Below are 17,554 nucleotides of genomic sequence, written 5' to 3'. Positions count from 1 at the left end.
TAAAATAAATTATATTGCTTTGGGAGGGTAATTCTCCTTGTACTTGTTACATGATCATCAAAAATCTTAGGACTTGTCTTCAGTATGTCTGAAGTTACCTGCTATAATGCCCAGAAATTGCACTTTAACTATGCCCAAATTAAAATTAATCCTTTCTCTCCTGTCCTTTTCTTCTGCCTCCTTCCCTGACAAGGGAACAAGGAGACATTACAGTAGAAGCAGTGCCAGAAGTTTCAAGATCAAGGGATAATCAAAACGGGGATCTTAAACAGTAAAAGGTTTGCCAATGGTTCAGAAGGTCCCAGATGAAAAGCAATTTTTATAAAGTGAGATACATATTGGTACAGGTTCAAAGACAAGATGTGAATGTTTTCATAGAAATTGGCCTGATATTCTTGATTTCATTTTCAAGATGGATTGTACCCTAGGGCTGAAATGCAGAGCACTTTTGAGTTCAGATGCCTTCGTCTTGTGATTCTGTACTCATTCAGTATGGATCTATGGTAAAAAGCCAAAATGAGTCCTTCCTGTGAAGGGCAGATTTAACCTGGCTTGCTGTGGTCTTCCAGATGAAATACAACCTCAGGTTTGCATGTAACTAATTTGGCTTTGAGGATATTCTCAGCATGATTTTCTGCTTTGTGTTTTGTCAGAAGGAAGTTCAGCTGGAGACATTACCTATGTTTGCCTTTCCTTGGTCTTTGAGAGAGCAAAGATCATAATGTTCAGAAAGAGAGATGAGCTATCTTTACCTTCATAATCTCACATCAAGATCTGAGAAAAGTTTGAAGACTTTCTATAAATTATTTTTTTAAGATCAAAAGGCAAAGATTAAGGATAGAGAGGGGACAAGCAATTTAAATATCCTGCTTGTGGTTTGGGTAAACCTTTCAGTAAAATTTCTTTGCTAATGACAGTTTGTGGAGCTTCACACAAGTTTGATTGCTTGAATCTGAAGCATTCAAATTCATTATTTTTGTTTGCATTACCTTGAAATAAGACCAGAGACAGGACTCAAGGAAACAACATGAAGCTGAGTCAAGAGAGGTTTTGGCTAGATAGCAGGAGAAAGTTATTCAGCCAGAGGGTGGTTGGGCATTGGAATGGGCTCCCCAGGGAAGTGGTCACGGCACCAGCATGACAGAGTTCAAGAAATGTTTGGACAATCTTTGGCACACGCTGTGATGAGGATGGGGATGGCACTGTGCAGGGCCAGGAGCAAACTCAGCATATTCTGTGATTCAACAACTCTATGAAATGCTATTTATTATCTCCAAATTTAATTTTAACTCACTTCCTCACTATTCATGCCCTTAGCATGTTTTTAGAATATAAACAATTTCTTAGAATAATAACTTTATTTAATAAATGAAGTTGCTCTTTTATTTAAAAAGGTCTGCATGCAACTTCTCTTCTTCCTCCAGTCTTTTTGGACTTGTCTATGCATCTCTGAGACGTTGGGTTTATCTCAGCCTAGGGAAAAATATATTTTTCTTCAAATGTCTCCTGAACATTTTGACAGCAGATCACTGACACTCTTGGAAAGGAGGGATCACCTGAAGGGTAAGAATTCTCAGAATTCAGTAGGAAAACTTTTACCTTCATTCACCACCCACATTGTGCTACTCCCAAGATCTGCAGGGATTAAACAGTCAGAGGTTATCCAGAATCCCTTCCAGCAGCATGAAGCCACAGGGGAAACTCCATCCTGTTCTAAGGAAAAAGGGAGTGATAATCCCCAAAGTCAGTCATTGCTTTAGGAAACACTTCAGAGACTCACAGCTGTTGCATTTCTTATGAAAAGCCTGGAATGCAGATGTAATAGCTAACGGATTAGTGAACCCCTATGCATCTGGTAATCTAATGCTGGGGCTAGCCCTTCTGGATTGCAGCAGCACAACTGTGTAGTAAGAAATTGCTCTGGATTTCCTCCCTGCTCAAAACATGATGTATCCTGTCAATCATATCCAAAATTGGCTAAAGTAAAAAAGATGTGTGCAGGACAAGGATGCTTTGGTTGGATCCCAGAGCCATACAATGACCTTTCCTCCTTCAGATTACTTAAGGGAAATTATCTGTTTCATGATTACATTTTTTGTCATCCTTCCCTGTGACAACTGGTTTCTGTAACCTCTGTTTCTGCTATTTGTGTCACTTAGTTATGAAAGTAGGAACATTTTCAGCCTGTAATAAGTTACTGTCTTTGTCCAGGTGGTGCTTCTGGCACCATATGTTTGGGTCTCTTCCCTACCTGATTTTATCATGTGCTCTTCTGGACAGTGAAGGCTCTTTCATGAGTTCATTGTAGAGATCACAGATCAATAGATCGCCAGAACCTCACAGAATAATGTCAATCTTTCATTTTACTGGGAGGCTAAAACAGGAAGGGATTGCAAAATCCTGAAGAACACGAAGAGAACACCACATAGCAGCATGGAGGATTGAAAAAATACTTTCTGAAGGTTTTTAATGCCTTATTTAATAATAGATCATCCCTTCTGAAGAAGAGGTGTAGCAGTATTTTCTAAGCTCCTTGTAGGAGTGTATCCCAGGACACAAAGACACTAGGGATTCTTTTGTGTAGAACAATAAGAAAAGAAATTTAGCAGCCCTGGCTGCTTTAGTCTAGACACAATAAATAAATAATTCCTATAATCTGGTGCTGTACATTTTCAGTAATCCAGTGTGTCATACTGCAAGAAAATAATGTTGTACAAAAAAACTGAGGTAACAGGGCATTCAGCTGAAGTATAATGAAAAAATTGCGACTTAGGTCTAGTGTGAGCAGGTCAAAATGAAATATGTACATATGCACATAAATATGTGCCATTTTAGATACATATGAATATGCAGATATCAACTTATACCCTGCATAAATAAGTATGTACATTCTGTCCCTCATCTTCACCATGTGACTTCTAGTGATGTGAGAACATCTAGGTTCTGTGTAACCATCTTCTAAGTACTGGAATACTGTGATGATACCCCTTCTGATCCTTCTTGTCTTCAGGGACAAGAGGCCTAGCTCCTTCTGTCTTTCCTCACAGGGCAGGTTCTGCAGCCCTTTGTTCATTTTTGTGTCTTCCTTGAGCTGTGAGGACCAGAAGGAGTGGCGGTGCTTCCCGCAGGCGCTGTGCCCGGAGCGCGCTGATCCGCCCCGCGCCTCTCTGCCGGCAGTGCCCCCGCAGCTGCAGCCCAGGCTCTGGTTTGCCTTCGTGGCTGCAGTGCCACACCAGAGAGTCGCGGCCAGGACATTGTCCCCTGAACTTCCGTGTCCCTTTCAGCAAGGCTGCTCCGCAGACACGCGGGTCACAGCCTGCGCTGGGCCCTTTGGTGAGGTCACCCCAGGTGCAGGACTGTGCCCTTGTCTCTGCTGCACCTTGCACTGCTCCTGCCTGCCCCACCCTTTCAGCCTGTCCAGGTCTCTTGTAAGATGGCATTGTCCAGAACATCTGTGAAGATGTGGGACATTAATTCCTGAGGAACACCCCCTTGTAACAGGCTACCTACCTGAGTGAAAACCACTGATCACCCCTCTTTAAGTGTGCCCTGATAACCAATTTCTTACCCATTTCAGAGACTGCTCACCAGCCTTGCCAGGATGTGGGAAAATCTTTGTTCTTAATTAATTTCTACTCTAGAAGCTGAAAGAATTATGAGTAAGTAGAGGAGAAATCCTGATTGTTTGAACGGTGTTCACTCCCAATTGCCATGTCCATCATCATCATCCTAATACCTGCATAATCTTATTTTCCTCTATATGGGAAAATAATTCCCTTCACTTTTAAATCGAAGTTCCTACCCTGATGTTTTCAGAATTATGCAAAACTAAAGTCAACCTTATTGGAGAGAGGAGATTGTGTTTGCTATAAAAATCACTGTAGCTCTTTTGATATGATTTCTCTGGGAAGGGTTATTTAGCTTTTCTGTTTAGGACTGCACCTATTCTGTCCAGTTTTGAGGTTGCTGGGTAGTGGTGGGTACTTCCAGCAGGTAGTGGATGTACGGTCCTTTGACAAGCCTCCTTGAAAAGATTTGTTGCTGCCAAAAAACTCAGCTTCACTCATAGCCTTGATCTGAACAGAATCCTTCATCCACTTGATAAAACAGGTTACCCACTGTCACTCTTTATTCTGGGCTTTATGTCTAAGTTATCATGGTTTAATTAAGTTATTCTTGGTCTAACACTGTGGTAGAAGCATAACTGATAAATTAATATCAGGGAGTGCCACCTTTCCTAATCTGCATTAGCAAAAATCACTTACTACTGATAGCCTCCTTTACTAAGTCCACACATATTCAAGGTTACATCCCATGACCTTTAGTGAAGCATTTAATCAATGATCTTAAGTATTATGACTGATAATCATATTTTCTGTTTATTTTTATTTTCAAAATCTATCTTTCAATACAAACCTCTAGATTTCCTGTCTTCGTTGGTTTTTAACAAGTAGTGATACATTGATCGCTAGGATTGGGTAGAAATAAGTCTCCTGAATTTTGGTTTATTTGTGCTCATATGCATTTTTAGTAAATTGGCGGGTCTCATTTGATTGTTCCTCTGTGGAGGGTGGCTGGTCAGCTGAATACTTTAACGCCTGTTGGGATGGCAATGATTGTTCATTGGTCAGGGTAAGAGAAAGGATCCCAGCAGGTATGTGAGGTAGCAGCCATAAGAAAACCACAGTCACCATAAATTGTGTTATGATCCACACTCAAAATCAGAACAGTTTCTTAAATTGAAACATTTCAATGTACAAAAAAGCAAAGTTATTAACTGATAATATATATTTAAAAACAGGTTTGAAAGTTTATAGTGCAATTTTAGAGAAAGAAAACTCAAAATTAACAAGGTTACTAAGGAGCTCTTACTTTTAAGATGAATGTCCATATTTAAAAAAAACCCCTCAAACTAACCAATGAACCAATCAAGCAAAAAAAGTCAAGTAAATTTATGCAAAAATATATTCTGTCTCTTCGTAAACTATGCAGCATTTGTTTACTCAACTGTATCTAGCTATAAAATGATTGCTTTCTTTATCCTTTCGTTACTAGAACGAACTGAAGCTATTTTCAACTTTCACAGGGGAAATGTTCTAGATAATTAAAATGAATGCTTTCCGTTATCTTATCACTTTGTAGCTGCTGACAGTCTTAATGAAATATATCAAGCTGATGAATGGACAACATCCTCTTTGAAAGAATAAGGCAATGCTGTTCAATTCTCAGCCATTTTCTCCTTAATTCCTTGGAATGCCATTATTTGTCTTCAAAAATTAACTATCTGAACAAATGTTTATGATTTGCCAGAAAATTACTATTTTCTGAATCTCCAGCATAGATATTCTAAATATATACAGTTAATCTTGGTAACAGCATGTTAAGTGAGATAAATCATGCGATGGAGATTGGGTTTTGTGAGAATCAAGAAGGTGGCAGGAACAAAATCTGTGTTTGCATTTGTACAGTTTTCTAAATCTCTTTATTTTTGGTAAATGACTGACTACCTGTGTCATGACTAAGAGAAGTGGTATTGATTAATGTGCATTTACCTGGACATGTTCAGATTGAAAGATCTCAACAATAAGGAAAGACAGCAGGACAAAATGTTGTCTCATGGAAATTATTTGTATTTCTTCAAATTATACAAACCTCTCAATATTGACTACAGCAACAGGTTATAAAGGAAAGAAGTAGCTGCATTTCAATCTGTGTATCTGGTTCACAAAGTTTAGCAAAATGTTATTTGAGATATTGTATTACTTGGGACCAAACTCTATATTATCACTTCAATTTTTTTCTCATAATTTAAAAAGACATGGGTATGACTTGCTTTTATGTCACTTCAAGAAGGAAAGGATAATCTATTTTCTGCTAACAAAAGGAGAAGATGTGAAAAAACGTAGTGTTTAAGAGATGCTCAGATTAACTTACAAAGTCAACACTAATGAAGTGTAAGGCCTGTATATTAAATGTAAATAGCCTCCTACCTAACAAGAAAATAAGTTGTGCTGAGCTACAATTTATAAAATTGTTAAGTGAATTAAGAAAAGGGCTTGACCATGTGATAAGCTCTCCTTTAAATGCAGTGTTTTGCTTAAATTCCCAAAAGATTTGTTGGCTGTCAGCAATGCAGTCAAACAAACATAAAAATTACAAGAGTGCTTTCAGGTCATATCTCCATTTTGTGAGATGATGAAACACACAAAGTTAGGATCTACTGTCCAAAGAAACCCACAACCTCCTCTAAGAATTCCAGAAGTATTTTCAATTGCTGTTCATCAATTCACCAAAAAATGCAGTATGTTTTTCTTGCCTAAATACTGTCTCTAGTATTATTTTACTTTTGCCATCACTTATTTGTTGGATCTAAAGCTGTTGATTGACACTGGAAAGAGTGTAGCATTTTTATAAAAGTGAATTATTTTCAGTGAACAAAGGACTGAGAGTCATAGACTTGCTTTCTGCTGCCCAGGACAGTGACAGGCAAGAATTTTCACAGTTGTTTTCTTTTGTGTTCCCAGGTAAGAAGATTTTAAAAAAATTATATCTTAATAAAATGAGGTTAATTTTGCTTTTCTCCAGCATTCTTTATTTTCTAAAGGAGTTGAACATTTTTGTCCAAATTTTGTCTGCAGAAAAAAACCCATTCCTTGAAAAATTCAGGCAGAGTACATATTCATGAGTAACAAAAAACATTCTTTTAGTCTCGATTCCAGTGGATTTGTGTCTTACATAAAAGACCTGACTTTTTAAATGAAGATTCAGGTTACAACTGCTGCTTTTCTAAAGATATGGAATATGTAATGTGGATTTTTTGGGCATCTAATAACATTTAAATTTATTTTAATCTCTTTTCCTCATTTGAGATGACACCAAATTCAATATACTGAGCTAAAAAGTCACTTACTAAGCCTAACCAAAAAGCTGCTTGTTTTCCCAGAGCTTAGAAGAACAGTGATTCTTTCCTTTAACTGAAATTACCTACTCATTGGTTCAAATATTATGGTTTATGGGAAAGGCTTGGCAGACTGCTGATCACTCTGATAATGACATCAGCAGGGCATAACTATTTGACCCTTGTCTTCAAGAAAATTGGGGAAAAAATTGCAAACCAATATTCAGTCTAAATTGCAGTTAGTTTTACTGCTTCTATGGTGGCTAGATTCTCACGGTCTTTTATGGTGGTTATAAGAGGGGCATGTGCATTTACTTAATGAATTTACCTGTGTCTAATTCTACAGTAAAAGAAAACAAAATCTAGACCTTAAGGTATACCATAGTACTTACCCCTTACTAGGAAAATAATATATAGAGTACAAGTGTGGAAAAATAATCCCTCTGGGAATTTTTATTACTTCTGTGTCAACGTTTTTTAAATCATCAAAGTTGTGCATGATGATGTATTGAAAATAGAACATGAGAATATTAATTGAATTTCAATCATTTAAAGGTGAAAGTACCCCTACAATAAAGACGCAGTATTTTGAACATCACTAAACTGATGAGGAAGACTTGAATGCAAAAATAACCAAAATTTTTTAATCATTCCTTAAGGGTTAAAATCCTTACAATAATGGGACTCTCTGTAGATTATTGCCATGAAGGGCAATAAACCAAATTTGGCTTCAAAGTACAATTGACTTACAGGTAAAAGTAATATTTTGTAGTTAGAACTGCGCAAGAAAGCTTTGGCAGAACAATTTACCATTGAATTTAAATTATCTGTAAAAAAGATATTTTTTGTGCTGCTCTTGAGGAATTTTCAGGGAGTATATTCTGGAGGAACACTACAAACTGCTTTGTCATTTTTGGAGAAAAATATTTAAGGATTTTGGTGTGGTTTTTTTCTTGTTGTTGGTTTTTTGGGTTTTTTTTTGTTTGGTTAGTTGGTTTTTTATTTTAAACGTCTTCTCTTGTAAGCACTGGTATGGTTTCCCTGGCTGCTCACTTGTGAGGCTGTTGCTTTCAGGACTCACTGTACTGGATATGGTTTTTTTGGATATGGTTTTTTTATGTTTGACTTTTTGTCTTGAATTTTTAAGCACACTAGCTGGATGATTTAGTCCACTTGTTTCACATCCCAGATGCAGAGGCTTTGACACTCAGATAACTCACTGACAGAAACAGAACATCTGACCCATTCTCACCTTGGACATGACTTTTCTGTAGGAGCTACTTTTGATGAACCATTCAGCTCTTCAGGGAGATAGAAAGGCAAAGGCAAACAAATACACAGGCTTACTCACTTTACAAGAAGCTATTTGAAGAAATAATAATTAGAACAGGGTAATGTAAAATTTGTCATTCTTGTTGGCTGTCTTCTCAATATCTCTGTAAAAGCTATGCTCCCTGCCTGTACTTGAATACCATTTTTACTGCAAATCATGTTTTTTTTTCCTGTAGTTACTTTTCTTCTACGCTTCTGTGAAAAAGCAAACTTTCTCCTATCTTGGCTCAGACTGCATTGTTTTTTTGAATTCCCAACAGTGTGAGCACGTGTGTTTTGAAAGAAGCATGTGGCATCTTAGTTGTCATATTTCTGCCCCAATCAGTACACTTATGCTATTTTTGAGAAGTTGGATAGATCTCATTTCCCTTAAGGGGTGTTTTTCCTAGACTGAGGTAGGCATATTTTTTTCAAAAGTACAGTTCATCAGTTCTGACTGATGATTGATATAGGCATCAAAAGCTAAAAGGTGAGGTATGAATTCTCCATGTTTGGAAGCTAGTTACAAAAAATCATCATCTTCGTAGCATAATGAATCCAGTCCTTCATCTGGCTTTTGACATGGGTTTGACTAATTTTCCCCTGAAGTACCTGTTTCCTGTTGTTGACTGTAAAGGGAGGCTGACTAGTAATATTGCATTTGATGCTTAATTTCAGTAAAATGACTCCTATCTAGTATGTTTAAACTTCAAGAGAATAAAATTCTTTATAAAATACTTTATTTTGCAGATATATGCAGTCCTTAATATGCAGAATTTTTCTGTTTCTTTCCCAGCTGAAAGTCTTGCAAACCCCTCAAATCTTTGTGAAGTAGAGTTGTCATGCTCTGCCTATCTGTTTTTCTTGTACACAGTAGGTTACAGGCAGGCTGTAGTACTACTGACAGTCACAACTAGATGTGAAAAAATAAAATCAGAATGTCAGTCACGTCGGAATTACACATACATTACCACCTGCAATCAGTAGTTCACATCCTGATGAGACAGAGATATTTTGCATTGACTGAAGTGCACTCAACTCAGACCTGAATACAACTGAGTGCTTTGTAAAAGATAAAAATACCATTAGCTGCATTTATAGGTGGGAAATTCAATGTAGATAGTCTTTCTGACTGCTTTTTAGCTTTCCTTTTTTCTCCTTGTCTTTCTGTCCTTTTCAGTGGCTGTCCTCCTTTCCAACTCTTTGCTTTTAACATTTTTTTGGGCAACTGAGAGCCGGGCAGAGGTTGCTGATTTTATCCGGGAGTACCTGAAAGTGACAGATTATATACTCAAAGTCATCCCCTATGTAAAACGGTGAAATAGAGACAGTGGCACTAAACAGGCAACTAGTATGCCACCTAGATACTTTTGTGTGCAAGGAACATGCCTATATGGTTTTTGTATCACTTTGTTGGTACTTCTTTAATGAGAAGGAGGTGAAAGTGCATGTGTGTTGAGAATAAGAGAGGGTGTATGGAGATTATGGGTTTCTAGGATACCCTAATGCTGAAGATTAAGGAGACTTCATTCTCTAAATTTCTCTGCTGTATTACAAATTACCATAAATACTACAAAATTTAAAACTAACAAGTAAAATGGCACAAAAAATGTAGTAAAAAATCAGGTATGGCAAGTATACTTATGATTAAAGAGCAAAATGTGTGTATGTGTGTGTATATATATATATATACATATACACACCCAGCTTTTACAAAGTAGTATCAACAATCAATAATGTAGTATCAGTCAATAGTGTGGTAACAATAGTCTGATAGCAGCAATCAATCACAGAACAACAATCACTAACAGCAACTACCAATTAGACATATATTTTTGCAAGTTACTATGAGCTTTTCATTATTGAAGCAATGTATCAACAGTGTAGTACCAGATATGATAGATTATTTACATAGTCTATAATATCAACATCAAGGGAATCGGAGACAGATTTCAGAAAGTAACAGACCACCCCAAAGTGAGGGACAAACTAATCCCAGAGGTGAACCCCACCATCCCAGAAATGAGAACACAAACCAAACCTGCCCCAAAAGTGGTTCCAAAAAGGGGGACTAATGAGATTACAGGCTGTCTCACTTCAAAGGTGATCTGTGGTACAGATCTGTGGAGTGAGAACACAAAATCTCATAGAAAGTTAATGTGGAGAATTCGACCTGTTTAGAAAAGAAATAGTAGGTGTGGCAAGGATACTCCCAGGAAGAAAGACTCAGCTTTGTGTAGAAATTAGACTTGTTTTATATTAGAGACATGAAATGGCACAAAATATCATCATTTTGTGCAGCCAATAAATGTTTCAATTTCTGTTTTTCAACTGATGATGGGGTTTTCTGTTATTTCAGAGAAATTTCTGTTTTTCTTAGACTGTTTTCCACTTTCTTGAATGATAACGTGTCATTGCAGCTCCTTGTGTTTACACTTATTGCTAGTATCTCAGGATGTCTCCTCTCTCCAGGTATACCAATGTTATTTCCAAGAGACCAGCTTCCCGTTTCAAGGATGGTACCAGTTCATAAGTTTAGTTCCCAGGTTCATACCTTCCAAGCTGGCACTTTCTGACAGTATTTTCCAGCAGACATTTTCTTCTGTTCAGCTTCTTTTTCCCCTCTAGTCAGGCTGTCCTTCAGGCAGCTCACATTACTGGTGCATCTAAACAGAAGTCTCATTTCCAGTCTGATAATAAGCCTTACAACTTCTCGGAATTCCAGTTTTGTCAGATGTTTCTTAGGTATTACATTTATTCCAACTGCTATCTTAAATATATATTTTAATTTCGTCTCTATTCTGTATCACATGTTGTTTTTCAGCACTGTAACATTTTCAGAGAAAACATCAACAAAAAAATTACATCATTCCAAAACTGTAAAGTGGAGATTGCTTTAATTAAAAGTCACTTTTGTTGATATGGGAACAAGCTGCAGAAAGAGATCAGAGAACACAGAGGATTTTAGGCCAAGTCTAGTGTGAATATTTTGGAAGATTATGACAAATTATCTACTGTTTTGTCACACAAAATGTAAATTTGTATAGATAATGTTTTCTGAAGGTTTGAGATTTTCAGGTTAGTGTATGTCTATTTAGCTATTATGTAAAGGTCAAGAGTATACAAAAAAAAAAAAGGAGGCAGGACACACACTGTGGAAAAATTGGAAAAATAAGAATTTATCAGTCTTCAGAACTCAACTGCACATAGCAAATGAAAATTCACAGAATCACAAAACAGTTAAGCTTGGAAGGCATGGCTGGATTTCTTCTAAGCCCAAGATGTCAGCTCAAAACATGATCAGCAAGAGCAGGTTGATCAAAGCCATGTCTAGTCTGGTATTGAATAACTTTAAGGATGGAGATAATACAACCTCCATGGAAAATATGTTCCAGTCCTGGACCAGACTCCCAGCAAAGAAGGTGGGGTTTAGGCTTAAATGGATTTTCCTGTAGCTCAACTCTTTTTGCCCTCTACTGAGAAGAGGTTGGCTCCATAGTCTTTGCTTCTTTTGCTATTGTAAGATTCCCCAGAGACATTTCTTCTCCTGAGGCCAAACAGACCCCTCTGTCTCATGCTCTCCTTGCATAAAGGATGCTGCAGTCTAGAATCCTTTAAGGCTCTTTGGTAGAATTGCTCCAGTGTGTCTATCTCTTGTAGGGAGCCCGCAACTGGACGCATTACTCCAAATGGGAGGGAAAAGAAGGTGCCCCCTTAGACTGCTTGTGATGCTCCCGCTAAAGCTGGAGGTTGTTGGCTTTCTTTTCACAAAGGCACATTTTTGCTTTATGTTTACCTTGTGGCCTCTCAGGGCCTTTTCTGATCAGCCATTGTCCAGGCAGTCAGCCTCCAGTGGGTGATACATGGTGTGCTATATTTCTTCCATTATACATGGGGTTATTTCTTCCCAGAGGAAAGACTTTCAAATTGCCTTTGAACTCGTTTTCTTGCTTCTCTATGTCTCCGGGTCGTCCATGATCCTCTGAATAGCTGCTCAACCATCTCATGTATCAACCACTTTCCCCAAATTTATATTATGTGCAATCTTGCTGCTAGGCATACTTTGTCCTATCATCCAGGCCATCCAGAACTGATAGAATACTGAAGAATTTAAAATCGTCATATTTTTAAACCAGTGAGTATGACAACATGGAGAAACCTTTCATGTGTCTTTGCATCAAAATATTTAGATGGGAAATAATTTTTCTAGATTTATTTATTTATTTAACTTGGGGTTTAGAACTGACGTAAAGTAGCATAAGGGGAAATAGTGTATCTGTGACCTCAAAAATCAGGACTTTTCATGCTTAATGACAAATCACGGAATCACAGAATCATTAAGGTTGGAAGAGACCTCTAAGACAATCCAGTTCAACTCTTAATGAAGTACCACTGTGTTCAACATTTAACATGTCTCCAGGTGTGACATGCATATGCTTTCTGAATACTGCCAGGGATGGTGATTCTATGACTTCCATGGCAGCCTGTTCCAATGCTTGACAATGCTTATGCATGAAGAAATATTTCCTAATATTCAATCTAAACCTCACCTGGCCATTTTCTCTTGTCCTGTCAATTGTTACCTGGGAGAAGTACACTACTTCCAGGTAGTTGCAGAGGGTGATAAGGTGACCCTACTTTTCTCCAGTTGCTCTTCATGACACTAGTGGTCCCTTCACCAGCTCCATTACCCATCTCTGGACATGCTACAGTACTTCAGTGTGTTTCTTGTAGTGAGTGAGGGGCCCAAAACTGACTTGATATGTGGTCTTACTGGTGTCAAGGATAAGGGGATGATCCCTTCCATCCCTTCCATCCTGTTGGCCACACCATTATTGATAAAAAACAGTAGTATTTGAAACAGTAGTATTAATTAATAGCAATTAATTGTGAAAAGTGAGAGAGTTACATTTCACTTATGTGCTTCTTGTCATAATATCAAGAAGTTACAGAAGTCCTCATATTAGAGAGAAGAAAGATCTCTTACTTCAGTATTCCTCCTCCTCTTTTCCCAGTCTTGAAGGGCTGTTCTTTTTTCTAGAATTATTCACCCATCCATTGTGCTCTATGTTAGTAACTCTAACATGGCAGTAGCAGGACGATGTCGCACTCCACATCTCACAACCACATTGGTATTTTTCCTCTGGTCCTGGACTTACACATCTTGAAGTGCCTGTAAATGTCACCATGCAAGCAGGGAGCAGCTCATACCCAGGGTTACTTGTTATACAACAGTCAGTAAAGTAATGCTTAAAAGCACAATTCACAGATCACTGATATTATTCTGACAAACCATTCAGCAATTTAAATTTTATGTGTCTCAGACATGAGCATGTGACCATGTTTATTGTTTTCCTTTCATTTCAGAATATGTAATTTTTGGCAGAATTAATAAAAATCCAAATCAGCTAAGGACAAATTAATGATCAGACAGAAGTTTAGATTATGTTTTATAGCAACGACTCTGATGGCAAAGCCAATTTGTAAAGAAACTTATCTAGTGAGGTGTAATACTGATCACATCTGAGTGTTTTGGTAGAAGGAAGATAGTCAAATCTGTTGCTGTGAAGTCAAAGAACACTTAAGAATTATAGTATTAGTTGTACTGTGTAGAATAATAGACAGATGAACTAAGGCTGAGGAATATTTGATTCTGTTGGCTCAAAGAATAGCTAAAAGATCTTTGTAACAACAAAGAGCAGTATTATCTTGTACTTTTAGCATACTTAAATTAGTTTATTGACATTTCTAATTAGCTAGTTCTTGAAATAAGATTCTATGCAAATCATGACAGACAGAACATGCTGCTTTAGGATTCAAGGTGAGGACACCATGATTTAGCAAATTAGTGACAGTAATTATGGAGCACTCCAACAAGACTGGATCACACCAAGAAAATACACTGAGATACTGGTGAGAAAAGAGTCCCAAATCAGAGCTACTTGTGTTCTTTGGAAATGTGCAAGATGTTTGGAAAAGCCTTAAAGAGCATTTGGTGGTGCTGACCTGTTGAGAAGATTACCATAGCCATTTAAACATATCAGCAAACTGCCCAGAAAAGAAGGCTGGGCAGAGAACAGTGAGAGAACTGCAAGAGACAGGCTCTGAGAATTGTGTATGCATTAGACAAGCACGCATGTATGCTGTAGTTTCTGATAAATGTGAAATGAAACATTACTACTGTGCTGCAATACCAGCAGGCGTGCTTGTACCTATAGCTGAGAAAGCACCTTTGAGTCAATAAGCACACAATTGTGTTGTAAGAGTTGTGCATGAATGGAAGCAGTTGAAGCAAGAGAATTCTTCCTCTGTATCAGTCAGAAAGGCAGATACTCAAAGAGAAAGCCCAGGAGCAGAGCTAGTATTGCTCATTGTCCAAATAACACCCACTCACATCAGAATGTCTACATCCAACGCTCCTTTTGCAATGCTTTTCACTGCATCACACTCATGTTTTTCAGACTTTTGCTCTCTGCAATCTGAAAACTGATGAATCATAAAATAACCAAAAAGGTCCTTTCCCACAGAGAGTGAAACAGAGCCTCCCTAGAGATCCTTGTGTTGAAAGCAGTTGTTCAGCATTGTGTTTTCCCTAAAGTCCTTGCTCTTTCTGCAGAAATAGAAAAGAATATCTTGGTTTTGGAAGAGCCAAAGAAAATAATGAAACATATGGGGCTTTTATTTGCAGTGTTAAATTTTAAAATATCCTACATGCATTATATATTATTTTAGTATCGAGGCAAAATAATGAGTATATTAAGTCAGACTTTATTATTACAATGTCCATACTTTCTTTTTGAGATTACAGTTTCATTTCTTAAGCAACTATCCATATATTAATTGACAGGTACTATACCAAAGCTAGACAATTTCATTTCTACAGTGTTGATTTTTTCTTTAAAGCTGTTGAAATTTCTGCGTTCCTTAATGTCAGAAATGTGTGCCTTTAATGTCAGAAAAATTAAACAGAGTGTACTACTTTCTTACTTTCAGTGTGGTGTTCTAAAGGCTATGGATCATTAAAAATACTGCATTATTTATGTGGCTGTATAATAAAAACACTGTTACTATGCACTTGTGGTGTTGTGCTAAATTGAAATGTTGAACATAATAATCCATTCATTTACTAGAAAGGGTCGATGACTAGTCTTACACTTAACATTGAGCATCTTACTGATCTGCATGATTAAACAATTGTTAATTTTCCTACTGCCTCTGGTCTGGAAGATGAATCTCTTTATTAACTTTCTAAAAATAAATTTCCATTACAGAAAGCTTTATTAGAAATGGGCCTGCTTGTGCATCCAATATTTTATCTTCTCAGATTTCATCTCAAGGCATTGCATTAATTGGTATGTAACATAAGATATGAAGTGTTCTCAATAGGAAAAATGATGGATCACATTAGAAATATTCAGGGAAAGGAGAAGAGAAATTCAGATGATGAATCGGTGTTACTGGCTTGTCATATCTGTGGTTTTGATGTGTTTTGTATGTGTGAGAGTTACTAGCATGTATAGGACTACATTTCCTTATATACCATTTGATAGTCCCTGTTGAAAAGATTTTTGAGGAAAAAAGGCATATTTCTAACTTGTGGTAATCTTGCTGCGGTAGCCAAAGGTCCTAGTCTGAATCAGGGCTCTAAGATGTGAAGCTGTAGGAACAAAGTTCTCCCAACTGTGAAGTGGTATAGTCCAAAGGAACTGAAAAACCATAATGAAATGTGGGACAGAGATGGAAAAAGTGAAAAATAAGAGAGGGGCAGGGTTAATTTATCAGAAAGGTAAAGCTTTGTGTTGGTTTAGAACTTGGAAATTTCACAGACTTTCAGAACAGATTTGTGCAAGTGAAAGGATTTATGCCAAGTTCATTGTCTTCCAAGACTGTCATGTAAGTCTTAAGGCTTCTGTCATCATTTGGTTCTTTCACAGGATTTTTCATGTGGTATTGTTTTTTGGTTTGGAGGTCTTCTTCTACAGGAAATAGGAAGGCTCCTAAAGTCTAATAAGGGATTAAATTTCAGTACAAGTGCCTCCTGCTGTAAAGTTTCAGTTCCTACAGTTTGTCTTGGCTGTAGTAACAAAGCCAAGAAGAGAGCAAATAAGAAAAGAGATATTGAGAATACTTGTGTGCAGTGGGTTGGCCCTGGCTGGGTGCCAGACACTCATTCAAGCCACTCTATCATTCCCTTCTGCAACCAGACAGGGGAGAAAAAATATGAAGGGTTCATGAGATGAGATAAGGACTGGGGAAGGTTGCTCATCAAATACTATCATGGGTCAAACAGACTAATTTTATGGAAATGAATTGAATTTACTGCTAAAAAAATCTGAACAGGATAATTAGAAGTAAAATAAATCTTAAAAACACCTTTCCCCAACTCCTCCCTCTTTCTCAAGCTTTACTGACGCGTAGGGATTTTTTTTGTTTTTATATATTTTTTCATATATTTGTAACTTTGTAGATTTTTAATACCTAGTTGTATAGCCTCTAGCACCTTGTTATCCTTTCTCACACTTTGGAATAGTAGCTATGTCACATTCTTGAAATTCTGTTTAGTCTTATTTTCAAGAAAATAATTTCTAACATGATGTTTTGCACTGGAACTTAGGAGACATAACAAGAAATAGGGAAATAAGCCCCTGGAGCAACTCCAAGAGGCTGACCCTAGGGTGTATTGCTGGGGCAACTTGTCTCTTATTGGACGTACCCGCTAAATACACTAATACATAAATGTTATAAAATTAGAAGAAATCCTGTACTACACATGTTCACCTATGTTTTGTGCACCTGAAAGCTTTCAAGATCTACTCTTTGTACTACTACTTTAACATTGTTTGGAAAAGTTTTTCTTCTTATTCCAGGTAACATGGCATGCTCCCTCACAATGGTACAGGAAGATAGTGAATGGGGGTAACAATCACTTCATCACAGGTTTGTCCTGCTGCTTCTCAGGGGGAGGAGTTTTTCTCCTGCTTCAGTGTGGGGTCCCTCCCACAAGAGATAGTTTTCCACAAGCTTCTCTATAATGAGTCTATCCCATGGACAACAGTCCTTCACAAACTGTTCCAATGCAGGTTGTTCTTCCATGGAATGTAGACCTCTAGGTGCACCATACTCCCGTGTGGGTCCTCCATGGGATCACAGGTCCTTCCAGGAAACCTGCTTCAGAATGGGCTACTCTCTCCACTGGTCTGCAAGCCCCAGCCAAGTGCCTGTTTCAGCACAGGTCTCCCCCAGCTTTCTCTCAGGCATCTAATTGCTCCTTCATGGGCTGCAGGTGGATCTCTGCATCCCCTTGGACCTCCACAGGCTGCAGGGCACAGCTGCCTCACCATGGTT

Source organism: Passer montanus, unplaced genomic scaffold, assembly GCF_014805655.1.
Source record: "Passer montanus isolate IOZ18808 unplaced genomic scaffold, ASM1480565v1 scaffold7, whole genome shotgun sequence".
Lineage (NCBI taxonomy): Eukaryota > Metazoa > Chordata > Aves > Passeriformes > Passeridae > Passer > Passer montanus.
This window is presented reverse-complemented; position numbering follows the sequence as displayed.